The sequence below is a fragment of the Drosophila erecta genome, unplaced genomic scaffold (genome assembly GCF_003286155.1).
Source record: "Drosophila erecta strain 14021-0224.00,06,07 unplaced genomic scaffold, DereRS2 tig00000055-arrow-pilon, whole genome shotgun sequence".
In the NCBI taxonomy this organism is placed as follows: domain Eukaryota; kingdom Metazoa; phylum Arthropoda; class Insecta; order Diptera; family Drosophilidae; genus Drosophila; species Drosophila erecta.
Window position 1 is genome coordinate 10022275 of NW_020825200.1, and position 27759 is coordinate 10050033.

At 38.2% G+C, this 27759-nt stretch overlaps 1 protein-coding gene across 2 annotated transcripts in view; it reads left to right on the plus strand.

The window, feature by feature from the left end:
• Window positions 1-10295: 10295 nt before the first annotated feature.
• The window catches only part of LOC6543165 (neurogenic protein mastermind), a 69865-nt gene continuing 52401 nt past the window's right edge, over window positions 10296-27759 (plus strand). Inside the window, exons 1-2 of one of the 2 annotated variants that reach the window (XR_003407827.1) lie at window positions 10296-10355; window positions 11125-11180. The gene's annotated coding sequence lies outside the window, so the exon portion shown is untranslated. Of the gene's footprint in view, window positions 10529-11124; window positions 11181-27759 lie in introns of those variants that run through there. The other variant, XM_001969245.3, reaches the window with a different exon arrangement.

The window sequence follows — 27759 nt, forward strand, 5'->3', positions numbered from 1 at the left end:
GCCAACCGCCTGCAAAAATGAAGCAATAATATTATTACAGGAAAAAAAAATATTTTTTTTATATTATGCCAGGCTATTAAGTGAGCTCACAAGTTCATTTTTTGCTCCACACATTTTTCAATAATACCTCACAGTAACATTTGCAAAACTTGTTGCTGGCAACACTGACACCACTGTTAGCCAACTGTTAACCATCTGTTAGCCATCAGCGAACAGCTGTTCTCGCAGTGTTGGTAAACCGCTGCACAGCTTTTAGTTGTTTGCCGATTAAAAAATCTTTACGCTTTTTGTTTGAAAATGAAATAATAACTGCTGCGCGCTTGAAACTCTGTCAGCATTGCGAAACGTCCCCCTGGCCGCGCATCTCTTATTGTCTTGCAACAACAACCACTGGTGACGGACCTAAGCGCGTCAAATGGAGCCAATAGGCTTATAAACAAATTGTTTGTTTCTTGTGACTGAAATATGCATACGGTTTTGTGCGTGAATGTGCGTCCGTGTGTGTGAGATGTTAGTAAGCTGCGCGTGTGTTGGTGATTTTCGTTCGCCTTCTGATAACTCGCATCGCAGCAAACAGCGAAAGCAAAACCAAAAGCAAAAGCAATAACAAGAGCAAACGCGAGAGCAACAATAACAAATTGCAGCAACAACGTCACACGTCTGCGACACCTGCGTCGCTGTCGCCAAAGTTGTGTTGTTATTGTTACTGTTATTGTTGCTGCTGTCGCCGCTGTCGTCGCCTTCGGCTTTTGTTTATTTGTTGTTGCGTCGTCGGCAGACGCTATAAACAAAAAAGGGAGAGAAAGAAGCACGTAAAGAAGGAAAAGCGCACTAACACACGCACACACACACGCGCGCGTGTGCCGTTGGCAACAAGTGGAATATATACAAACGAATTTCATACATCCCCATGTGTGTGCGTGATTCCAAGTCGCCGAGAAATCCCTTCGTCAAGTCAACCTGAGGTTAGTGATAACCATTGGAAAATTCACTTTCCAGTTGCGGCCTTCCTGGAATTTCATATTTCCCTGATTGCCAAACAATACTCATTCATTGATAACTATTTAAAATATTAACCGAATAAGAGAATAAGTATATTTACCTTTGCAATAGAGAAATCCCTTCGTCAAGTCAACCTGAGTTTAGTGATACCTATTGGAAACTACACTTTCCAGTTGCGGCAAGCCTGGAATTTGATATTTTCCAGATTGTCTGATTGCCAAATAAGACTCATTCATTGATAACTATTTAAAATATTAACCGAATAAGCAAATAGGTATATTTATCTCTGCAATGGATTTGCAATTGGATTTAAATATTATCGATTTGTATTATCTTTTTGGAAAATTTAATTGAAATAAAGCTATAATTTTTCAAATATAAGTAAATCATATACCAATTCAAATCGAAATATGTTGCATAAGAACTGAATATCTAATATTTATTTATATTTATTTACTGCTTATTTACTTTCTAACCCAAAAAGCAACTGAAAAAATATAATTAAGCGTAACCACAAAGCTCAGCAGTTAAGAGAGTAAAGTTGTAGAACCTATAAATGACATTTCGTTAACAACAAATTACAGTTGAGATTTTTTCAATTTAAAAAAGCTTAGGTACATTTTCCCGAGCAATGTTGACTTATGCAACTTACTGGTAAAATGTACACATATTTTGAAAATCACATGCCGAGTAGAAAACAAAAAATTGAATTCAAACCAAAAAGACGTGAGCTTAATTACAAAAACAAACCAAAAAGACGTGAGCCTAATTGCAAAAACAAAGAAATGATGTAAAATGAACAAAATGTGGCATTGGTTGCACAAAGGTAAATATATTGATATATCTGTATGTTTGGCACTCCAGCTGCGAAATGCGGAATGGAGTTGGTCCTGCCACATTCCCAGCATCCTGCCACCCACTTGGCTCCTTCGCCTTATCGACTTGCCGCGTTGTGTTGACTGCTTTTTTAATGAGCCCGGCTTGTTTATGGGCTTGTAAATGTGAGTGTTTCACACTTTCCAATCCGTGTGCACACTCATGCACACACGCCTCAGTGTTTGTGTATGCATAATAAAAGCCATTAAAATTAAGTAATTGACGCAGGCAGCAAGCAGACGACACATGTTAATGGGCCGAAGGGGGGGCAGGGGGAAGCAGGCGGTGTTGACTGATTCAGCGGCAGCGGAAAGTTGAAAACCGGAAAATGAAAAGCACGGCCAAACGAGGAATGCCTCGGCCTGAAATGTCTATAAAAACTCGGCTTTTCTTCAACTTTTCGCTCTCTTTCGCAAGCTGCAGAATTCGTCATTAAATTGGAGACCCATTTAAGTTTCTGCGAGCTCATAAAATTCGCACGTTTCATTGCTTACGCTTTTGCAATCGAGCACAGTGGCACAAAGCTGTGCTATATAGGCAACAAAAAATAATTTTTACAAAATGCTTAAACGACTCAGTTAGTGCCATTGACATTAAAAAAACCCTTTACTTAGTGGTCATGTTTTTGAACTCATCGCTGTTGCGTTTTCAGCCCACTGTGCGTACTGGTTCCTTGTGTTTTACGGCTCTTTTTCACTGCCAGTTGGTAGTGGACACGCCCTCTTCGCCCATAAGAAATTGTGCTTAGCTGCTTTATGGCAGATTTGCTCGGTGGCTTTGCCCGTTGCAATGGGCCAAAATCGTGGCCCTAATTGCGCGATTAAATTCAATTGATTTCCATATCATAAGCGCGGGCTTGCGGCCATTCAATCAAATGGAAAACGCAACAAGTCAATTTGGCTTGGAAATTTAGACGTGAAGCTGCACTTCACATGGCCAAAACAATTCAGCCAACGGGCGGGTTTTGGGGCTTTTCGAGGACGCCACGCGGCGCTTATCCTGCAAAGCGCTTTCCATTATTGCTGCTCGTGGAATTTTCCAGGACCGCCCACAGTGAAAGTGAAGTGGTAATGATTCGTGTGTGTGGCTGTGATCTCTCTAATGCCATTGCTTATTTGGTTGCCGCTGGTTCCGTGTTGTGTGACTGGAAACATATGTGTGCTTTTTGTTTTCGAGTTTAGTATACATTGGCCTTAAATTAAGCTAAGCTACTCAGAAATGTTAAAATGTATCTGATTCTGGCCTTTTTATAGGACACAAAACAATGTATTTAGGGTTAGCAATGATTCCAAGTATGGAAAAGCACTATTAACTTGTTTTTCTATCTGCATTGCTCTGTCTTATTTCTAATAAAGCTGTTCGCATTTTGCTACAGTGCTATCAACACAATTATTTGTAATCATTAAGTGGATATCCTTATTTCACGAGAATTCCGCAAAAGGCCCGCTGTTATCTTAAGGAATCCATCTGTTACATTCCATTTGATTTTCGGGTCCTGAAGGATCCGCCGCTTCCAGTTGGAATGCTAAGTAGCTCCCTGGGTTCCCGAACCCGGACCATTTGCCCCGGAGGACATCGCCTGGCACTCAGTAATGTGATTGAAAAGGCTTCGTCGGTTGGGGCTGCCAGTTGGATACCATTGGGGGGCACCATGGGCGGTTGATGGATTCCATTCACGGTGGCCCTTGTATCCACTTAACTATTTCGATGGATTGGGGCATGTGGTTGTTGCTGCTGCTGCTGCTGCTGCTGCTGCCGCTGACATTTTCATTTTGCTACTGTTTTTCCCGCTGTCGCTTTTCCTTGTGCTGTATCATTGCCATGTCGTTGACAAATTGTCTAGATGGGTGGATGGATGCATGGGTTCGTATGGATCCGATCCCTGGGAACCCTGGCAACTGATGGAGGGGGAGCCCTTAAATGTGTGTCAATAAATGTGTGTTAAAAATACCGTTAGGCAGTAGGGTCATGGTGATATATATGGTGTTCCGCACAAGCGACTCCTGTTGCGCCCAAGTATCCCAGGCGGTGGTCACCTCCTACTCCGTGGACTCGCTTGTTCCGAGTCTGGATGCTGGCAAACAATTTTCAATTAAGCGCACAATCACGATAAATAAATCTCATTGTGCAAAAAGCCAGTTTCATCTACACGAGCCGAGCTGGGCTTAACGTGGATTTGCTCGCGATGTACAGCAATTTTCTGCGGTTTTTCATGCCACTAGCAGGGGGATTTTCCGTGGGCGTTGGGGGGGGCGTGGTGCCTGCAATAAAACTCCACCCAGGTAGCGACTTCATTGCAATCTTCACAAGCTTTTCCGCCAGCGATGCTAACACGCTTTTGCTTCTAGCTGATGGCCAATGCTCTGCCCACAAGCGGGCTTGTCGGTTTTAGCCAACTTAGTTGGTTGGCAACCCATGAATCATACAGTTAATTACTGCGCTACGGTGTGAACTCACATTAATGAATGCAACATTTGAGCAGGAGGTGAATGCAATCAATGTGAATAACCAACTTAATTGTATGAAAAGGTGTTTGTTAAAAACTAAATATGCGTTTTAGTACATTTTTGAAATGCAATTCAACTAGCAAGTCAATGATAATGCTCACCAAATATGTATGTTTATTTAATATAGCTACCATATAGGTACATTAAAAAGTATACCTTATATATTAGAAATTTGAAGAATTTGTTTTGGTAATATTTCGACTTATGTGCTTATTGGGATGCACAAATATAGTGCATTCGAAATTCGCATTGTTTTGGCCACTTTCCTGCCTTGTTTACGTTCCACTTCCTAGCCATAAATTCTGCGGCTAAAATGGCAAGTATTGAGAGAAATTGAGAGAAGCGGAGCGCCAGTGAGCAATATGTTTTTATAATGCTGATATATACGCTCGGATCGCAATTTATGAGCTAACCAAGAAATATTCATCTAACCGATTGCTGCGTGTGGTCCAAATTGACAAAATACAAGCGCTCATACAACTACACACACCAGCATTAAAAATATAAAAAAAAAAATATAAGAAAATGCAAACAAATTCAATCAAGCGAAATTTAACAAGATTTCCGTGAAGCGGCTGCCCTTTCTACCCATCTTCCCATCCACAATCTTTCCCTACTATCCATTAGATAGAAGCTGCTCATCCCCGGCCACAAATTAAGCAAAACTTTATACTTGTACACCCCCTCCGGAGCGCAGATCCCCAAAGCTACCCTATCAAAATAAAGAGGCAAACTTGATTTCGCTGGACGAACATATCTTATAAAGTAAATAATAAATCAGCGACGAGACGATATATATGAAAATGAAGCAAAAGAAGTGTACATAATGCTGCGATTCACACACATGCTGTTCAGGGGATTGAGATGCTGAAAAGAGGCTCCTAAAAACCAACCCATAGAAGATTTAGTGGCTTCGTCTTCTGGCTCTCGTTGCTTAGGTAGCTCAAAAGGAAGTAAACAGGATTTGAGCTTTACCAGGAATCTTTTCTTTCTTATATTCCTTTTTTTCTTTTTTGGTTTTTTGGTTTTTTGTTCTTTTTTGGCATTTGCGTTTTGCGTTTTGTGTCGTGTTGTGTTTGTGTTTGCTGTGTCTTTAACCTCTCGGACATTAGGTACCAAATAGTTTGATATTTGGGGGTCTTCTGGGTCTTTGGCTCTGCCTTCGCTGGTATTTACTTAGGGAAATTCGATATATTTAAATATGTATATTATTTTATGGGGTCTTTTCTGCCGCTGTTGGCGCTCCCCGTCCGTGGGGTTCTCTTAATAAATTCTGTGAATTTTAATAAATGATAAGACTCGTGTAATTTGAAGACATTGTACATAATTTCTGTCATTTTTTCCCCCACTGGTTGGTTGGTTGGTCGGTTATGTGTGAGAAAATTTTAGAAGATTGGTATGAATATTTATTATTTTGGCTTGTATACAAGAGTCGGTCACTTGATGCCCTCGCTTCGCAGAATTCATTGGCACCAAAATCGGTTTAGAAAGGGGTTTTCATAAATGGAAACTTTAAACTGTTATTCAGGCGTTAAAGTTAGTAGCTATTTACTTATATTTTCTACAAGCCACCTTAAATTTGCGCTTTTTCCTGCGTTTTTTCTGCCCCGTTTATCCATTTTGAATTCATAAAAGCATTTTAAAAATACGCCAAAAAAAAGGCCATTTTCATAGGGGTGGTTCATTCCGCATTTGATCAATTATTCATTAAAATGCACTTTGGACTCGGGTTTTTATGGGCATTTCCTATTTACACCTATGTATATCGCATTTGTTTTCGGTTTTCATTTGCCAGCGCCTTCCATGCATTTCTGCACAAGTGAGCAATTATTTGTGCAACATAATTAAAATTTTATTAATTCATAAACAAATGCGCAGAGAGCGCACACAACACACAACTGGGAGCCAAAGGGAGAAGGACTCCACATTGCAGTTGCCTTTCAGCACTTCATCAACGCCAAATGTTGCTGCAGTTGCCGCTGTTGTTGCCCCTGCATCATTCATAAAAAATGCCATAAATGCAGACAGAGCAACAACATCAGCACGTAGAGTAGCCACCTCACCTCTTCAGGTGCGAATTTGCCACTCAACCCCCTTCCCCTCCCTCAAACTCGCCTTTTCCATCGGCCTCGTCACCTTGTCAATTTTACATGTAGAGCACGTGTCGCTGCTCGTGCTCAGTTGTTGCTGCTGTTGCTGTTGCACTTGCCGCTGGCAATGGGAATTTCTTCCTCGACTCTAATTAAAGAGCTCTTCAGTGGAGCTCCTTGAACCTGCAACACCATCAAATGAGTAACTGCCACACAGAAACTTTTAATTTGATACGCAACAAATCCGAAAACATATGGCAACCAGAATGAACGCTATAGTTGAGTATCTCGACTATGGCATACCCATTACTTAGCTGAGCAAAACAAAACGCTACGCTTTTGCAGGACCTTTAAGCAGGGTGGTGCCGAAAAACACCTCTAAGTTTTGGAATGAGATCTCGTACTGAGTGCTTAATTAACGTTTCTGTTTACCTCGACTATCAGATACCTGTGACGTAGCAAGCGAGATGGAAAACTACTGCTTCCATTTGGAAATCAGTTTTTGGTACAACTCTACAAATTGCGAGTACAAGAAGACAAAAACACGCTTTTTTCTATCTTTCACGGTTGCAACACCTGTCGAATTGTGGACATCAGCATAAATAGAAGCCAAATACATATAGTATATGAATATATTAAATATAAAGCTCGTTGCGAGAGCAGACACAGAGAAAACCCAGTAAAAAAAACCAAAAAAAACAGCAAACATCGCAAATACGAAGCAGAAGAAATGCACACAGCACAATATTAAACAAATGGCACGAACAAAATATTAACAAAATATAACTCTCGAAAATAGGTGAGAAAAAAGGTGAAAAAAAGTATGGAAAGTCAAAACAAAGCCATGTGTGCTGAAACTTAGACAAATACGAATATAAGCAAATAGAGCGAGATTCAATATTTACTAAATGCCAAATGGAATTTTCTGTCAGCACGAATTCGAGACGCGTGTCAGGAACAATCGCTTAAATAAATAATATTAAATAATTACATTTCACATTTAAAATGCACAATTGGAGCAACTTTTTATTAAACTTTTCTTCGTTGCTATTTGCAGCTTAAAAACCGAAAAGATGAGTGTGCAATACTTTAAATGTGATAGTGCAAAGTAAAGTGTCATGATTGAGTACTCTACATTTTAGTAAGTAAATATCAAGTATACATATTTCGATATATATCCAAATGGAGCATGAACACCATGAAAAAGTACGTTCAATGTTTTCCGCAAAACAAATCCAAGGCAAAGGCCCTGGCAAACAAACAATCAAAAAATAGAAACAATCATTTTCGCATGAAGTTTGGCCAAAACGCCTTCGTTTTTGGGTTCCCGGCTTTGATTTTAATTTTTCGCTGGCCTTTTTTTTTTATCGTGGCCAACTGGAGGTGGGCCATCGAGGGGGGAGGTGGGAAATTTATGGCGTCACGTTAGCAACTACTGGTTTTGATTTTTATTTTTAGAGTTTGCCTTCTCCGGCGCTCCAACAATTTGCGGCTTTATAATTGCCTTTTTCAAATTCACTTTTTTGCTGCTCTGTTTTTCTGCTCATACTTATACCTGAGTTGGCCCAGGTAAGAGTTAGAACAAAATTCGGCTAAGATCATGGCTAAGATCTACACGAAAGCGTTGAGGAAAACTCAGTTCGCGCGAGTGTTTTTCCCAACACCTTTCTGCACTCCATTATTATTGTTTTGAGTCATTTTGTGTCTAATTGTTGGCCACATTAAGCGACCAAAAAAGCCAACGTAGACATAAAGAAAATGGCAAGTGTAAAGTTTTTAAAGAGTCAGCAATTAAAGTAGCTCTTCATGTGGCTTTGCCAGTTTGGCAATGCCGTTGATATTGTTGGCCATTATGCGCATAAAATTATTATTAAACAACATTAGGAGGTCCCAGCCAACGCAAAACGTACAATAGTCATGCATAATTAAGGCTCGGAAAAATCCAAGGAAAATCTCAAGTGTTGACAAAAAGAGTTAACGGCAGAAGCTTTGCAAGGGTTTTTTCCAGAGGGCCAAAACCTGACATTCGCTTGGCATTTTCTCGGCTTATAGCTCCATTTCTGGAACTTTGGAGCTTAGGGAATGCCAAAATAAAAATGTGTAATGATGTCATTGGCAAGGGCAGTTAGCTCCATTTTTGCTCGGTTTTGGCAGCGTTCTTTTTACTTAAAAATATTCCATAAAAGAATTTACTATTTTACAGATTCGAATCTCAAAGATACTTACGAAATAACAGTTTCGTTTTAATGAATGGGTGTGAACAATGCATGTACAAAACACATACATATATGTATGTAACAAAAATATATGTAAAACTGTTTTGTTATTACAAAATATTGTACGTATTGGTAATAAAAAAGAATTTATGAAAATGAATAAAGTTTAAGTGCTTTGGTAGCTATCTAAGGTCCGTAAACAGTTATTTAATGTAGGAAATAATTCATTGTTTATGAATTTGCATACAATTTAGGAACTATAATAATATTTACGAATATCATTAATATTCAATAATATCTTATGATATCTGCGTCACTTGTCAAATGTGTGAACTACAAATGGAATATATTTCATGGAAAGGATTGTAGAGTTTGACAAACTTGGCCAATAAACCAATTTATAAGTGAAACTAGACGCAAGAAATCCGTAGCAGGAGCCGTAGAAGTATCTAAGTATCTGCAACATATATACGCTCGTTCGTGCAGATATACGTGGTCGGCAATCCCAGAGCTATCTATCTATATATGTATGTGTGTATGCATGTAGGTATTTGTGTAGGAACAGCTCTCTAGCACTGGCTGCTATTGAAATTGAAGGCGACAACGCAGCAGTGGCAGACGACGTTCGCGGCGAGCTTTGCCATCTTTTTCTGTTTATTTTTGTGCTTAATTTTGTTTTGCGTTTTGCGCCGGCTACAAAGCTACAGCAGAGCGAGAGAGTCCGGAGAGAGAGAGAGTCAAAAAGCGCCGCTCTTCGCTACTTTTGCTCTCTCTTCCTTGCGGTCAGCCCCAAACACAACATGTGTTTCGTCATCAAAGTGTTGTGTTTGTGGTGTTGCTAAAAAATCAATTTTTTATACGAATTTTATAGAAGTTGTAGGTGGTTCAAAATGTTTGTTTTTGAAATGAATAAGTTACGAAAAGCTTTTAAGGGCAAATGAATTATTTTTTATATATATAATTACAGAACAGACGGCCACTAAATCTCTTTAAAAAGTATTGAAACAACATTAAGTTTCCAGTGTTATTAACTTTGGTTGTTTCTTTAAAAATAAATAATATGTACAATTCTTATAAAATCTTAAATAAAACAAAGTCAGGAAACTATATACTGCTAATTTATTACTGCTAAACCAGTTCAATAATTCGAAAAGGTTGAATGAATGTTTTAATTTGAATATGCATTGTAAAATTTTCATTATTAATATTTAGCTACATAGAAAATCCGCATTTATGAATTTGGAGACAAAAACGGTTTTTTTAAATATTCCAAAACTGGGATCGGTTGTGGTTTTGATTTCGCCAATCCGCCATTAAAAGTCAAAGTTACTTTTGATTTTGTTTTTGTGTTTATTTGTGTTTTGTGTGTGGTGGGGAGCTCAAGCAAAAATGCCGGCAGTTGAAAGAGCGCAAAGAGCACAAGAGAAGAGCGGCCAGGGCCGAAGGCCTCACTAGCCGTCCCGCTCTAGTGGGGCCGCCCCCCGTCGGCAGAAAGAAGGGGCCGGCAATAGTGCGCTACCACGGTCTCCCATCTTGACACTTGACACAGCGCAAAGAGAGGGCTAAGAGCGCGATAAGAGCTAGGCACGGCACGTCACACAGCTGGTGGCTATGGATGTGCGTATCGGTGAGATGCATTTCAGTTCGAGTTTGTATTTCGTTTGGTGAGGTTCACTGTTCGCAACAGTTCGTCTTTGTCCACTGTCGACGTGTCTCTCTCTCTCACTCTCTCTCCATCCGCCTCTGTTCGCCGTGCGTGTCTGTCCCGACTTTATTTACCTTTTAGCTCACGTTTCACGAAGAATAAAGATCAACTGAAAGTTATAGCCGCAGAAAAGTGCGTAGAAAAGGCACCAAAACGAAGGGGAAGAGTTGGCACAGCCCAAAAAGAATGAAGAAAAAAGCAATGCAAAGTGCGCGTGTGTGTTTACGTGTGCGTGCGTGTGTGTGAGTGCGTGTCTTTTCCGTCGCTCCCTTTGCAAAAACAAACAAGTATCGTTCAGATACACGACAATTATCCAAGACCCAAACAGTAGAAATCTTATAATCAGCTTAGGTTCTCCCGTTTATTGCTTTTTTGTTGTGTTTTTGTAACAATTAGGGTTTTGAAGAAAATTTCCTCGTTTTGTTGCGGAATTTTTGTGTGGCGTTCCATTGCCCAAACGTTCCTCGAACTCTCTTTCGCGCTCGCTCTCTTCTTCTTGGCTCTCTCGTGTCGCTTTGCCGCTTTCGGGTTTCATAATTTTGTCGCTTTTCGCTTGCGTATCTTTATTTATATTTTGTTTCGTTTCCACTGCGTTTCGCTCAGTGTGAATCTTAATTGCCCACTTTTTGGAAAATTCAAAATACGAAATTCCCCCCACCCCCGTCAAAAAAAAGTAGCAAAAGCACACACAATATTAATAGTTCTACATTCTTCTCGTCCCCCAGCAGTTTCTCTGACAAAATACTATATGATTTACCCAAGATCTTGGTGTATATATTTTGTGCAAAATAAATACAAATAAAAACCATAAATAAATTCAAGCTAGCCTTGGAAAGTCATTGAAAAAAATATTAAAGAAAAGGAAAAAATACATAAAAAAGAGATAAAAACCAAATCGATTTAAAGATATATATATTTATACACACAACGGTTTCACTTTGCGAGTTGTATACAAAGTAAATAATAATGTAAAGATAAAACCAAAAGCGATTTACAGTTATCGACGCAAATTGTTCAATTGTTTGCCTCGCGCTCTTTAAAAACCTCTCAAAATAAAGTATAATACACAAAGAAGTGCAAATCAATGTGCAAAATCAAATGATACATATATTCAATAATTAACACGTATAATGCCGCCTAAAAAACTAAGCAAACATGGATTAACGCATTTATTGTAGATTGTTATCTATTGGATTGAAGTCAACGAGCAAGGTTTGATCAACGTTAATCATCAACTGAAAGGTATTAACTAATTTTGACCTCTAAAAGATTTACTTTGGAAAAGTAGCAATATGTAGCAATGGTTTCTGAAACAAATATGATTTATCCCAAATATTTAAATCTTCTTGGGTTGAGACAACGAAGACCCTATTAGATAAAAGTATCAAATGAAATATTATTTTAATCCCACCTTCGCTTCAATTCTGAAGTTTTTATGTTCTGGAGATCATTTAAAATGTAAGAAACAGTTCAGTACAGAAAATTCAAAGCTTTCTAAAGACTAATATTGAAATCATAATCAAACCCTAAGCGTGACAGTCTGAAAGATTTTCTTGGTTCTTAGCTGACTCAGCAAGTGCGATTAATTCTTGGGAAAGGTACGCATATGTCCATTTGTCCATTTGAATTTCCCAACATTTTGTCTGAAGCAAGATTCGTCTTTTGCAAGAACACTTATCAGAACTCTGGTTATTTCCAATAGAAATAATAGTTCGAGAGTACAGAAGTGTGGAAGTGCTGGCTGTTACATAAGAAAACGTGAGTCGAGTCGCGCTGCTCGGTTCAGTTAGAATTCTTTTGCTAATACACGAGCAAACATTGTAAACTGCCTCGGTGTTTGTCATTCATTCTCGTTCGGTGCGATCCGATCTCTCGGCGACAAACAAACCCCAAACTGAGTGCCCAAACCCAAACCAAAACCCACACCGAAAACGAAACCAAAACCAAAACTGAGAACTAAGCCCAAAGGAAACTTATATCGGTATCACCGCGGAGCTGAGAAAAGCGACTGAAAATCGGCTCACACGAATCGAAAAGGTTTATTTTATTCGCCGTTCCGTTCGTGGTTCTTAACTGAGGTTCTCTCTCTTTCAGCGCTACGTATCTCACAGATACATTTGTCAAGCGAGCGAGCGCATGTCGGCTGTTTTATTTTATTTTATTCTATTTTTTTGTTCTTTATCAACGCCAAGTTTTGCATATGATATTGAAATATTTATTTTGAGAACATTTTATTTATACCGTCAATGAAAATCCTCAGCTATTTTTACCTAATCACACTCTCTTACATGCGAGAGAAGTGAGCTCTTAGAACATTTTGCGACGTATTTTGGTTTGATTTAATTAGTTTATTGTTGCTAGACTTGGTGTTTTTGAGTTTTGCTATTAACTGGCTGTCGGCAATTTGGCTTTTTTTTTGTTTTTCTATACAGGTTAAACCAGTTTTCCTCTACTCAAAATTAAAATCAGAAAAAGAGCACCTCAAACATATATTTCATAGTTTCAGATACGTTCGTTGTGTTTCTTTCGGTTTTTGTATATTTTTTCGGGCGCCCCTCAACCTAATCTTCGCCGCTCATAATTCAATAAAAGCATGAGGAAGAAACTAACTAAAATTGCTGCGCTTAGGCTTATCGCCGGTGCCCCCACCGCTCACACAAACCAGCAAAGAACCCCACACACACACACACTCACACACACACACACAAAGCAGCGATTAGATAATGGCATTTTAAACGATGTCTCTACTGTACAGTAGAGTCGCGAAACACGCACGAGCACTGACCAACACACAATGGAAATGGACTTTGTTTTGAAAACTGAAAAAGGCTGATAAGACAGCCCATTGCCCACATAGACAGGCAAACTGAGAGTATCGTAGGAACCCAGAGAGAAGTGTGGAGGAAACCTATACAGAATTTCGAGCAATTATAATTGTAGTACGGAGAGGAAATAGATTTTTAACATGGTATGGTTGGGCAAATGCAATCTTGATTACTTCCAAATGAATTGCTATAATTTGGGACCTGCCAAATAATCGTCGACTAATTTATGTGTGGTCAAATTATAGAGATTAGAGAGCCATCGGGAATAATGTTAAGTCGTAAGTCAGCTTTGAATGTGAATGTGGTTTATGTATAAGTTTATAATACATTTTTATAAGAATGTAACAGTTTTGCTAACTAGTACTTAAAGTATTATTATTCTATTCACATAAAAATGCATGTGACTCTTAAAGTAAACATATGTTAAACATGTTTTTTTAGAAATATTGAATATATGCCTTTTGTTTGCTTTTCTTACTTTTCATATTAAAAGGCAAAGGTACAAAGTAGAGAGAAAAACCAACAAAATTAGTACGTTTAGGAATATCTCCAATTTTCCGATTCCGAGCGCGAATTTCCTTTGCTGTGGGGAAAACTTGAGGTCACACGGTTTTGGACACACTTTCCTGTGAAGCGTAAATGAATTTGTCCCTTTGAAGTTTTCCATGTTAATTGGAAATTAAGCTTGACCATTCGCTCTCCTCACTCGAAAACTTCGTCGTGTGTATAAGACATTTTTTGTTCAACTTCTTTTTTATGCTTTTATTTCTGATCTGTTTTTTGTTGTTTTGTATGTGCTGCACATGATTCTTGTTGGCCGGGACTACGTTTATAATTACGTTAACTTCAATTACTGCTTACGTACAATATCAGAGCAATTTTTGTTTCTTTCCAGGTAAAACTGGTTTCTGAATGCCTCATTTTGTCAGTAATTTTTATATATAATTTTTTCCGTTTCTCAACGTACCACTGCACGAGTTTTGCTATAATTTTAATTTCTTTTTGAAGTTCTGCGCAAATGTGTTGAAGATCTCTTAACTGCTCTTTAAAAAGTGGTTAAGAAATGGTTGCCGTCTTCAAACTCTCCTGCATTAAACTCATTACAGCTTGTAATATTGGTGATGCCACATGTAGGTTTAAAATTACTACTTATTGAAACTCCTAACAAAATATAGTGCTCTCAAAAAATCACATTTAAACGAAAGATTAACCATTTCCTTATGCAAATACACGTTAAATTGTATACATATGATTTTCGATTGGCATTCTCAGAAGACTCGCAGTTTTCTTAGCATGGTAGTGCGTCTGACATTGTTGGATATTTTGATATGTGCTCCTCTATTTCCTCCACACATCCACTTATCCACATTGTTGTGTTTTTTATTTGACTTTGCCTGCGCTTTGCGCTTTTTGTGTGCCTTATTTTGATTTGTTTGTTGTGTTGCTTTGCGAACTTCTCCGCTTTGGGGCGTTTGCCGCATTTGAATTTCATTTTTAGATTTCAATTTATTTTCGGCGTAGTTTATGCCAATTTGGTTTTTGGGTGCGATTTCTTTAATTTTATGTATGCCATATATTGTTCCCGCTTCTCAGTGTGTTGGTCGCGTATCTGTGTGAGTGCTTCTTCAACTGAATTTGTTGAATTCATACTCATTTTGCAGTGCACCGTTTGCTGGCCCCCCTGTATTTATTGTATAATAGGTTAAACAAATGAAAACCCCATTAAATTGCAGTTTTTTGACTGTACTGTTACTGTACTTGACCGAAAGATATGTGTGATTGTTATGGTCTCTATCTGAGGTTTCTTTTCTTGTCATGTGGTTGGCTTAGTCACAGACGAAAAACTGAAATAGCGCTCGGCGGTTCCTTTTTTAAAAGCATATTAACTAATTGACGTCTGTGTTTATCTATAGGCAAAAAAAGAACGCGCTTCCTCGACCCACAAATATTTGACGGACTGACATTTGGGCCAACAAATGTTTCAACTCACTTTGGGTATCCGACCATTCATTGATGTCTGCACTCTTGTTCCCAACCAGATCGCGAATCACTTGCTCGAGTCCAACTATAATTATCTTAATTAAAAATCTAAAGTCAAAGTTTTGGCCCAGTAGTCGAAAGTCGGAGTCAGAGCCAGAGTCAGAGTCAGAATAAGCCAAGCCGGCGATTAGCTCATCTGGTTTTCTGGCGAATTGAGCAATCAACGTCGTTTAAATGGCATGGAAAAGCTTGAGACAATCTCGGCTTTTAGTCGAGAAAGAGCTCCTTGGTCCCCCCGGAAACCCCTCTGACCACTCATTACTTGCACATTGCTCTGTTGAAATTCGAATATACGAAATGAATAATTTTCAGCTGGCTTTTTTGGCCGAAATAATGTTGATGTCATAGGTTCGTTGGCTGGGCGTAAAAAATCGTTGGTAGGCATTCAGCTCGAAGCTGTGTGTATGAGTGAGTGTGTGTGTGTGTGTGTGCGGCTAATGCAAGCATCCGAAAGGCGAAAGAAAAAAAAAAATAACACAAGAAACAACAACATTTGAAAACGACTCAGGAATGCCCATTATATATGCCAAATATTTGTTTTGTCAAAGTATTTTTCTGGTTTGTTTTATGGGTATTAGTTGATTTCGTAGTGATTGAATGGGCCAACAGGAAGGAGGGTAGTGGGAAGTACGAAGAGTAGTGCCTATAAACTATAGCTTCGGCTGATTAGGAAGTATGAGTCACGGATTCGAAAGCTGATACCAAAACCTGGTCCCTTATAAGCCAAGATAACTGCGCATTAGTTTGAGGAGCTTGTAAACTATCAAGCAGCAACCTTGGCAGAAATGCTTAAAGAATAGAAGCTATTAGTTTGTGAAAAGGCATGGCGGGATTCCCTAATAAGTGTAAGCTGGTAAGCTAGTGTAACAACACTATTTGCATGCAATAAATATATTTATGAGTGCTACTTTTGCATTTATTACTACCAATTGGTAGTATTTCTAATCCGAAAGGGTTCGAGTTCCGGTTTTAACTGCATTCATATCGCTCAGATAGGAAGCCGCCCGAAAAGAGTACACCTAACTTCTCACCCATCAACTACCTGTTGCCTAACCCCCAATCGAAAATCCACACACACAGCAATTTTGGGTTGCTTGGCCAAAGGCTTTGAACCAAAACTCTATTATTACCAACACAAAAAGAAACCGAAACCAAAACCAAAACCAAAAACCAAAAAGATGCCATAAAGCGTGAAAACAAGAGCGCCATTTGACCATCGGAGCGACCACCTTTTGCCCAGATACTCTCGCACACTCGCAGATACTTTGGGAACCGAACCTGGGGATCTAGAATAATTATTATGTGCGGTTAGCCCCTACTCGGGGTCTCCAGAGAGCCAAAGAGCGAGAGCGAGTGAGCTCCAAGACTTTACCTAACGCGTTATACCGCTCGATTCTCAAAGCCCCCTATGTGTGTGCGTGTGTGTGTGTGTGTGTGTGTGTGAAATGTAGGGGAAACGCCAGTGAGCCTGTGTGCGTGAGTGTTTATAAAGTTGATTGCACTCGATTTTTAGATAAAGCTTTTCAAGGTCATCAACGAAAAAACGACGAAATGTACCCAAAAAAAAAAAAAAAAAAAGAGGCAGCACCATCAGAAAAAACGCGGGAGATTCTTCCAGCAGAATCTTGATCCTTCGTCTCTCTCGCACATGGCTAGAATGGCTTTTAATTGAAAAACTATGGGCTTCTCTCTTCAGGCGACACATCTCACCGAGTTTTATACAAATATATAAATCAAAACAAGATTTATGCCTGTTCTGTGCCGCTGTGTATTCAAATCTGGCAGTCGAAAAAAAAAAAAAAATGAAAATAATGCCGAGGAAGCCAGCTCAAAGAAGCTGGGTTCGGAAAAATGGAATTTTTGAAATTTGAAAGGTGGAATCGTTTGCCCATCGTTTGCCCATGTTTGCCCACCAATTAGTTTTTTTTGCCCACGTCCAGTTTTGAAGATATGAAATTTCGAAAATTTTCGAAAATTTTCGAAAATCAAAAAGTTGACTTTTTTGAACTTTTTTTTTTTTAAATCGCAATAACTTCGTTTGCCCACGTTTGCCCACCCTTTAGAATTTTGAAAAAACTTTTAGTTTAGAAAATATAAGGCCTTAAAGTATTATGCATTTTCCACCTACTAAAACTAAATATTTTCAAAAAAAATCTTTTGCCCACCCTTTAAAAATGGTTCTAAACGTTTGCCCACCCTTTAGAATTTTGAAAAAACTTTTAGTTAAGAAAATATAAGCCCTTAAGAATTAAGAATTTTTCATACCTCAAAACTAATTATTTTCAATCAAAATCGTTTGCCCACCCTTTAAAAATGCTTTTTATCGTTTGCCCACCCTTTAAAAATTGTTTTTTTCGTTTGCCCACCTTTAAAAAAAAATATTTTCGTTTGCCCACCTCTTAAAACTAAATATTTTCAAACAAAATCGTTTGCCCACCCTTTAAAAATGCTTTTTATCGTTTGCCCACCCTTTAAAAATTGTTTTTTTTTCGTTTGCCCACCTTTAAAAAAAAATATTTTCGTTTGCCCACCTCTTAAAACTAAATATTTTCAAACAAAATCGTTTGCCCACCCTTTAAAAATGCTTTTTATCGTTTGCCCACCCTTTAAAAATTGTTTTTTTTCGTTTGCCCACCTTTAAAAAAAAATATTTTCGTTTGCCCACCTCTTAAAACTAAATATTTTCAAACAAAATCGTTTGCCCACCCTTTAAAAATGCTTTTTATCGTTTGCCCACCCTTTAAAAATTGTTTTTTTTCGTTTGCCCACCTTTAAAAAAAATATTTTCGTTTGCCCACCTCTTAAAACTAAATATTTTCAAACAAAATCGTTTGCCCACCCTTTAAAAATGCTTTTTATCGTTTGCCCACCCTTTAAAAATTGTTTTTTTCGTTTGCCCACCTTTAAAAAAAAATATTTTCGTTTGCCCACCTATTAAAACTAAATATTCTTGCATCTCACAATTCGCACGGAAATCTTTCTTTTTCTCTTTCTTACTCCCAACCGTAAAAAAATTGTTTTTATCCTTAAAAAAAAATATTTTCAATTAAAACTTACTTTCAGTAAGTTGTGGCGCCAACTCGCTTTAGGATCTGCCTACAGAACACATGCATACGCACACGTGGTACTTGCCGCATTGGCTATGCATACATACATACGTACATATTACAAAAACAATATTGTGTATTCTGCTTATTCTTCACTAGTTCTGTATGATGAGCAACAACAATTTCACATGCTTAACCGTTAAGTTGCTGTCCGACTGAAAAGCTACATAGCTAAAAATCAGTTGTACGTTTCGTTGCTAGCAAATTGTTTTTCATACATACAACCCAGAAAAAAAGATATTATTTAAAAACAAATATGTGTTTGCTTTACCATATTATTATCTAAAATAATTTTGAGTTTTTATAAGCATTAAAAATATGTATTTTCATTTTTTATTCAATTTGATTTTTTCAGTGCAGATAGCAGAACCGAAAATGTGTATGTGTGTTTTATTTATATGTATATGTTGGTTATATGCAAAGAAACCTCAAGTCTCTGATCGTTTTTTGGGAGTAAGAAAGAGAAAAAGAAAGATTTCCGTGCGAATTGTGAGATGCAAGAATATTTAGTTTTAATAGGTGGGCAAACGAAAATATTTTTTTTAAAGGTGGGCAAACGAAAAAAACAATTTTTAAAGGGTGGGCAAACGATAAAAAGCGTTTTTAAAGGGTGGGCAAACGATTTTGTTTGAAAATATTTAGTTTTAAGAGGTGGGCAAACGAAAATATTTTTTTTAAAGGTGGGCAAACGAAAAAAACAATTTTTAAAGGGTGGGCAAACGATAAAAAGCATTTTTAAAGGGTGGGCAAACGATTTTGTTTGAAAATATTTAGTTTTAAGAGGTGGGCAAACGAAAATATTTTTTTTTAAAGGTGGGCAAACGAAAAAAACAATTTTTAAAGGGTGGGCAAACGATAAAAAGCATTTTTAAAGGGTGGGCAAACGATTTTGATTGAAAATAATTAGTTTTGAGGTATGAAAAATTCTTAATTCTTAAGGGCTTATATTTTCTTAACTAAAAGTTTTTTCAAAATTCTAAAGGGTGGGCAAACGTTTAGAACCATTTTTAAAGGGTGGGCAAAAGATTTTTTTTGAAAATATTTAGTTTTAGTAGGTGGAAAATGCATAATACTTTAAGGCCTTATATTTTCTAAACTAAAAGTTTTTTCAAAATTCTAAAGGGTGGGCAAACGTGGGCAAACGAAGTTATTGCGATTTAAAAAAAAAAAAGTTCAAAAAAGTCAACTTTTTGATTTTCGAAAATTTTCGAAAATTTTCGAAATTTTATATCTTCAAAACTGGACGTGGGCAAAAAAAACTAATTGGTGGGCAAACATGGGCAAACGATGGGCAAACGATTCCACCTTTCAAATTTCAAAAATTCCATTTTTCCGAACCCAGCTTCTTTGAGCTGAGGAAGCCCCACTACACACACAATAATTTGAATCCCGAGACAATGAGAGACGCCGGGTTTCGGTTCTCCAGTTCACCAGTTCTCCAGTTCACCAGATCTGCAGCCTCTTTACAAATTATTAGACGACGACTCGTTTGCTGGCTCCTCGTCTTGTTTTTGCCTCATTTTGGCATATGCGAAAGTAAAAACACACTTTTTCGGAATGATTTTTTGATTGTGATGGGCTTGCAGCTGTTGGAAGTGAGCCGGTTTGTCTTTTCCTCTCCTTGGCATCGAATTATTTTCGGTTCTGACCCAAGGAACCTGAAGAGCTGGATTGCTTTTCGGTGGTCAGATATTTGTATCCTGTAAGTTGAGAGCAGTTCTTCAAATGCCTTGTATGGATTTTTAAAACATTTCCTTCTTTCTCAACTTATAATCTATTATTTATGATATTTGGTGTCATTCTACGTTTCATTTATAAATATGTAACTATAGTTTTTTGCTGATTTTTAATCAGTGCTCCTTGTAAACCAAAGGGACTTTAATTTTGTGTATTTAACGGCATTAAACGATTACTCATAGACTCCACCAAGGTTGTGAAATTCCAAGGCTCTCAGGACATGTTTTCTGCAGACAAATCAGTTTTACACATGACTTGAGTTCAATTCCAATGGGGAACAGCAGCAGTTTATTGATTTTGACGAGTGTCCATGTAATGGCGCCTCAAAGTATGCAATTAATGGTGCGTATTTTATTCTATTTCGCGTCATTTCATTTCATTTCGATATAATCGAAATACAGAACATTGTACACGCCCCAATAATCCGCTTTGAGCACTGAGACTGAGATGTGTAATTAATTTCAGCAATGCCCAGAAATAGAACAATAAAGGTAGGCGACCACAACACCTGTTTGATTGAGTGGTAGCTCGATTCCATCTCCTCCCCAACAATTTATTTACTTTTTTCCTGGGCCACGATTTCAATCAAATATTCAATTAAAAATGTATAACGCGCAATAAGCACTGAGAAAAAAGTGCCTATCCAATTTGTAATACCTCGCAGATGAAACTTTCAACAATCATTATTAAAGCCAGATTTTACTGATTATGTTTTGAAACGTGTTCATTTACAAACGGTATACGCCACATTTTTTGGAAAATATTGCTTTTTTCCCGCATATTTGCATGCAACTATACATCACCAAAAATATAGAGCAAGCGAAAAGCGAAAAGTATCTGTGTGCGAATAAATTATTGTGTGCGTCATCGCGCAGCTGAAGTAGAAAAAGAATTCGTACCTTTTTATTTTGATGACCATCCAACGTTTTTGAGAACTGGCGACGTGGTTCAGTTTAAGTCGAGTGCTCCATAAAATAAGTCCACACTTATGCAGCCATTGCAAATGGATTCGGATTCGTTTGCGTGCATATAGTATATATCTTGAATATGTACATCGTATATATAGTATATATACATATAAAGCATCCGCATTATGCAGAAAGAAACTGACTACAATCGAAAACAGTTTGGGAATGGAATTTTCTACGCCATTTCGGGCACAAAACTAATTTGCATTCAAGTGTAAACAATGCGAAGATATATGTATAAATACGAATATGAAGAGATATATACATATAAGCCGCAATTCGATTGCCTGATTAGTATCACAATATTAGCAATCTGAAATTTCCTTGGGTAAATTTTCATATTTTCTCACTGACCAAGGCTTTCATCTATAGTTGTTGTGAAATGGATTGTATCTTTAATAGAGACATCTGCAGTCCATAAACAAATGCCTACTTATCTGCTCTTTGTGGTGGGCCTGTCTGTTATTTATTTAGCTTTTATGTAAATTTAATTCGATTGCCGAGCATTTTTTTTTGCGCTTCTTGTTTACTTCATAAATTTACTTTTTGTTTGGTGTCCCATCTTGACGTTTAGCAGTTGGAGATGGCTCTTTTATCGAGGGCTTGCTGTTTTTGTGTGTTACTTACTTCAAAAGTGAGTTATTTACGTTTAAAAGAATGGCAATGGTTAAATGATGTCAGACCTTTATAATTTATGGTGAATGTAGCCACAAGTTCAGTAAGAAATATGGTAATAGAGTACTGTGATTTCTGTGATATAATTTGTGGCAACAAATTTATATTTAATCGGGTTTTATTGTTTGCATACGCACTTTAATTATCTGCATTTCCTACCAACTCTAAGACTTCTGGGTCATTTCCTGTAAAATGCTCGCTTGAGTTGCCTTCTAAATGTTGCCCAAACTAATTAAGTTTTATGACTACAAGTTAGCTGGCTTTAACAACGTTTCCTGATCCTTTACGACATTATTGTTTATGACAATTTACACACTCATACGTAGGGAAACATACTTTAATGGCGAACTAATAAAAATTTCTCGCGATGTTTACTGAAGGAAAACCCATAAAAATGTCGCTGACAAATGAAAGTTTCAACCGTATTCAGGACGGGGAAAATGCGTGACACCTACAGATAAGTACATAAACATAGGGAAACTGGGCCTACTGAAAGCAAAAAAAAAAGAAATACGTGCATATGTATAAATATCAACACTTCGGTTTTGGTTCAGTTTTCAATTTTAACGACCGAGACTAATTTTCACACCAGCAGCTAATGTCAACACAATCGTTGACATTTTGTCAGTGAAAGCAACTAGCCAACTTGACATGAAAAGGCAAAAACATTTCAATTGGCAAGCCGGCGAAACAGGAAGCAATGTGCCCGAAAGGAAAATGAGTAATGGAAAATTAGCAGACAGCTCCTAGGTGGATCGCATTCCTCGCTCCCTCTCGTTTAATTTGATTAATTACCCAAATTTGACATTAACACGTTTCGGGGCACAAATGAAGCAGAAGGCAGCGATATAAACAGCAGCCTCGCCGAGAACAAAAAACTCTTGTCCAGATTCTCTGGACGAAGTGATTAATGAAATGATTGAAAACAAAACGCACAGCCGTAGAACCTCTGTCCGTTTTGTTATTTTCTTTTTTCTCAATCTCTGGACTTGGCCGAACCAAAAATCTGACCACCAAGGAACTGAAACGCTTCCGGGCATTTGTTCTTGGGAGTTTCGATGATGCTTTTTGTCTTTGCTTTTCCAAATTTCTCAAGGGTTCGCGGATGGCAAAGAACATAAAAGTTTCATTTGCTTAATTGATCAAGCCACTTTAATAAAGCATAAGTATAATTACCTAATAGGATTTTCAGTGGTTTCATATTATTCGCTATAGTCGTGTTCGCTTTTATACATTTTAGCATGAAAACGCACAACTTTGTCAATTTATTTGTATTTTACATACTACGCTTAGTTTAAAGCGCATACACAAGTTGGGCAAAGTTGTTTGAATAATTTTCTTGCCGGATTCTCAGCTCTGTCCGTTGGATGGTTAATGATTCTTGTAGCTATTCGGCTTGCATGCTAATAGGCAGTTTAGGCCCGAACGAAATATGTGAAAATTAATGCCTCGGTTTTGGCTAATATACAACCTAATGTTCCAGACCGTGTCGAGGGGAATTTCGTGGCTTTAACCGTATTGATTTATGCCAACATTGCTGCTGTTCACACTCGGCCAACTGTGCATGGGTTAACCTAAATTGATCAGTTCGGCGGTGGGTAATTCCCACATTTGTGTTTGCCCAACTTGAACGCACATTTGGCCAAGTGCGGAGGATAATCTCGAGCTATGTATTTCAGTTTCTATCTGTCGATCGTCGCAATAATGGCCAAGTATATGTTTTCCTACGGCTTGCTACGGCTTATCAGTGGCATTTAAACAGCTGCGCGTCGTCCCCTGGCAACTATGGCAAACGCTTAAGAGCGGACTTCAAATGCTTCATTTTGCGGCCAATACATTCGGGGCACGTAATACCGAGCATACGGATTTTGGCCACTTGTTGAAAAGACGCCACGGGCGGGCTTAACAGTACTGCTACTCGAAGCTCTCTCCCAGCAATATGCAAAGCATGTGCCTCCGATTCAGATAGTTTCGGTTCGGTTTTATGTGGCTAGCCCCTATGGAACCTCCCATTGCTTCCCATTACTTCACGGCCCATAGCATTTGATAGCGGCCCATTACACGGAAAACCCACTCCCATATGTATGTAAGTGGCTTCTTGTGCAATTCTCTAAATGCGGAAGCACTTTCCCAAAATTGATTAGCTTCAGACCGCCCCAAACTAAGCTGAAGTTTACTTTGGGTCTGTTGTTAGACATCCAATGTTCGAACAGCTGCAGAAAAACCCTAATGAGTAACTGAAGTTACCTACTTTGAGCCCATTACTTTTTGTTTTTCAAAGATTCCAGAGGAACCGAAAACAAAAATATATGAAAATTGCATAGATAGACGTCATATGATCTTAACTTGATCTGAATCTTTCAGACATGGCCATATTCACAGGCATTTCATTGCCTTGACTGCCTATCGCGTGTTGATTTTATTTTGTAAATTTCTCTATTTACTTAACATTATTAATGTGTCATTGTTATTTTTGCTTTTAGCCTTATTTATTTTCGCTGTACTTGTACTCCTTATTTGGGCCACACATTTTTGTACGTCGTCTTGCGTACGCGACAATAAAATAATTTTTACGCCGAATGTTTCTTTTTTACTTTTTGTGTGCACAGCCACGAGCTCACAGCTCACACAGGCGGGCAAAAAAAACAAAGCAAGAAAAAAATACGAATAATGAGTTTATGTATTTTAAAACTGACCTCATTATGGAGAAAAATTGTTTTTGCACACACAGCGTGGAAGGAACAAGTTGTTAACAAATGGCACTTTATTGAAGTTTTGGCTATGCTAAACCAGAATGCCTAGCACACAACAAAATCCGGAGTACAGTATTGTTAATAATTATTCAGGGCGATAAGCTAACAAAACAATTGGAACCAATAGCTGTAGTTTATTTGCCTGATAAAGTGTGAATTTCGCTTATCTTGACAACCGATTCGAGCACTTTTATATCGTCAACTTCGATTTTATTCGGTTTCACCAACCGCATATCGGTTTTCGACATTTCTCGTTTTATTCCCGTGGTATTTGTACTTCTTTAACCACTGGAAACTAAACACTCAATCAATCATGTGTTTGAAAATCTGTTCATCTTTTGGCTGCAGAGTTCATAACTTACGCACGATTTACGGTACAAGTCTTTTCCGCTTGTAGTTATATAAATAATTTTTGATTTTGTTTATTTATTTGTTCTGGTATCGGAAACGTTTGAAAAAAATGTCACGTAATATTTGTGAAGTGAGCTGCGCAGAAAAGTTTTTATTCGGTGGTGTTAGGAGATGGGGAGGGTAATAAATTAAACAATTATAATAAATTAGGAAACTGAATTATTGCATCATTGAGTCTTAATGATAAGTGTGCGGCAGGAAATGTAGAAAAGTGTTTTTATTACTGATGTGTTGCAACTTGAATTTCATCTTGATTTCACTCCCTTTTGGAAATTGCCAATTCGCGGCATTATCTCATCGCTGACGACTTTGGCCGCAACTTTTGGCACTCACTGTAATTTTAATTTAATTTAATTCTAAGCACGTCTGGGAAAAAATATAACCAACAACTGTAATTACGTTTTTTGCAAAATGCGAGGCAGGGAAACAAAACTGCTCAAAGAGAGGAAGAAAAATTGGCAAGAACGAAGAAGCGAGGAGAATTCTTTTGAAATCTTTGCCTTTTTCCTTTTTTTTTTCTTTTTTTTTTTGCCACGAATTGGAGTCTTTCTGCCCACAACCCCGCCCACCACCACCCCCGCGCAGCTACAACGTCATCTTGGCGGTTTTCTAAACGGTGATTTAGCCATTATGTTAACGGTAAAATGTGCAGAATCTCCTGGCCATGCGAAATGGAGTTTCTTGTCTTCCGTTCTCTTCTCTTCTGGGGGCCAAAAACCGGTCTTCAGGTAAAGGGGGCCTTTGGGCCGTTGGGACGTTGGGGCTTTGGGCCTTTGTCGTTGTCGTTTGCTTTGTGCAACTGATTCGCTTCTTTGGTGAGCGCGAGTGTGTATGTTGCATAACCCGCGTATTAAGTTGCCTCGTTGTCATCGCCATCGCCATCGCCAGCGTCTTGGCCAAGTTATCGCGTCTCTGGGCTTCTGTTGTCACATTGTTGGACCGCTTAGCACGGTTCTAAGCTGGTTTTCCAAGGCGAGGCGGCAAATTAGCTGCGCTGCACTCAATCACTTACACATTTCCACCGACAGTTGCGGAAATACAAATAAAAAAGAGAATATACTGTTTACTCACAAAATTTAAAGGCTATAAATAAAAATGTGGAAAGAAGGAACAGAAGAAGGAAACCCTGGGAAGGAAATGAAGATAAGTGAGCCAAAAGGAACATTTACCATTATCACAAATTCATTATTTCTTGTTTACCATTCGCTCTCGCTCGCACACCACAATTTTGTCCTTGTCTGCGCTGATAAAAATAAAGTCCAGTCCACAAACAGAAAGAATTTCAACGCTACACGACGACAATAAAGTAAACAAACTGAAATTGTTTTCCATCGTCATATTTTCCTTTCTCTTGCCTCGTCTGCGACTTGTTGAAACTATTTCAAGCGCAGAAATCAACTTAAGCCCCAGTCCCCAGCTCATCAATAACATCCCAACTCTGGCGCTCAATTAACATGCTTTTGTGAAAATTTATTGAATCTCTTCTTTAATGAAGTGCCATGTCCGAAGGCTGTTACTTCCCCTCCAGCCAAACGTGTTCATCGATTGGAACCGCTCTATGGTGCCACAAGACTATTGTAGTTCTAGACTATTTAAATATTAAATATTTAACTAGAATACTGTAACTAATGAGCATAAAATGTGGCTGTGAATATATGTTTTTCAAAGGTTTCTTAAAGCTAACATATATGTGTAAACTCATATTAATGACTTGTACATTTAATCCTTCAAGCAAAATCAAATCCGATTTCTGCTATTCCACTGCACAAGTAATGAAAATGGCCAACAAATATCCGAGGCGAGGATATTGCTTCCTTGTTTTAATCAATCAAACGGCAAACAGACTGGAAGAAGTGATATCAGAAAGTGTGTAAGTTGTTTTTGCGCTCGCAGTCGTCACTTGGCGTATCTAGCAGATACATGTGTATCTATGCATCTGCTAGGCTCGCACAAAGCAACAATTATAAACAATGACAAGAGCAGCAAAGCCAGCAGCAACAACAATGAAATGCATTATTATTATCAGCAAAAATACATGACAAAAGAATGGGCAGGCGAGAGGGATTTTGATGGAGATACATGTACATATATGTATGTACTCGTATAGGGAGAGTAAGACGGGAAGATTATGCTTCTACTGCTGGCTTTTGTGCCACGCGTACAGGAAATTATATAAACAAGTTTCTGGAGCCCCAAAGGGGCGACGGCGACGGGGGTAAAACAATGAGAAAAACGCAATGCAGTCGCAGTTGCAGCAGTTTTATCCACCTAAGTGTGTGTGTGTGTATGTATACATATGCATATGCATGTACTTCGTATGGCAACAGCAAATGTTGTTGATGTTTTAAAAGCAAATACAATAAAGCATTCTCCTCATGCCACGAACACTTGCACACCCGTACATGCATAAGTATTTCCCGGCCGAGAATGCTACATGCGTGTGGAAAACTCTTTTGGGTGGTGGCTGACGAGTTGAGTATACGACACGTTGGCCAAGTGAAGAACACGAACACAATAACAAATGGCCGAGTGCAGAGTGCAGTGTGCAGAGCGAGGCAGCAACTGAAAAATGAAACTTTAATTTGCGCACAGTCTGCAGATTATACATCAGCTCATGGGCTTATAGCAGATGATTCTGTTTGTTTACAAGAAGCTTACGTAGAGAGTTCGCCGGGGTAAATCGGATTTTGTCAAAGGATTTCCTCTACCTACTTGTAAACTTCTGAAAAGAAACAGAGGCATTTATAAAGTTTAGGAAATACATTTAAACTACCAAAATTGCTAGCAACATGGTGTAATTGTTTTAAAATGTGATAAAAACAGTTTTATTTGTGTCTATTAGTTAGT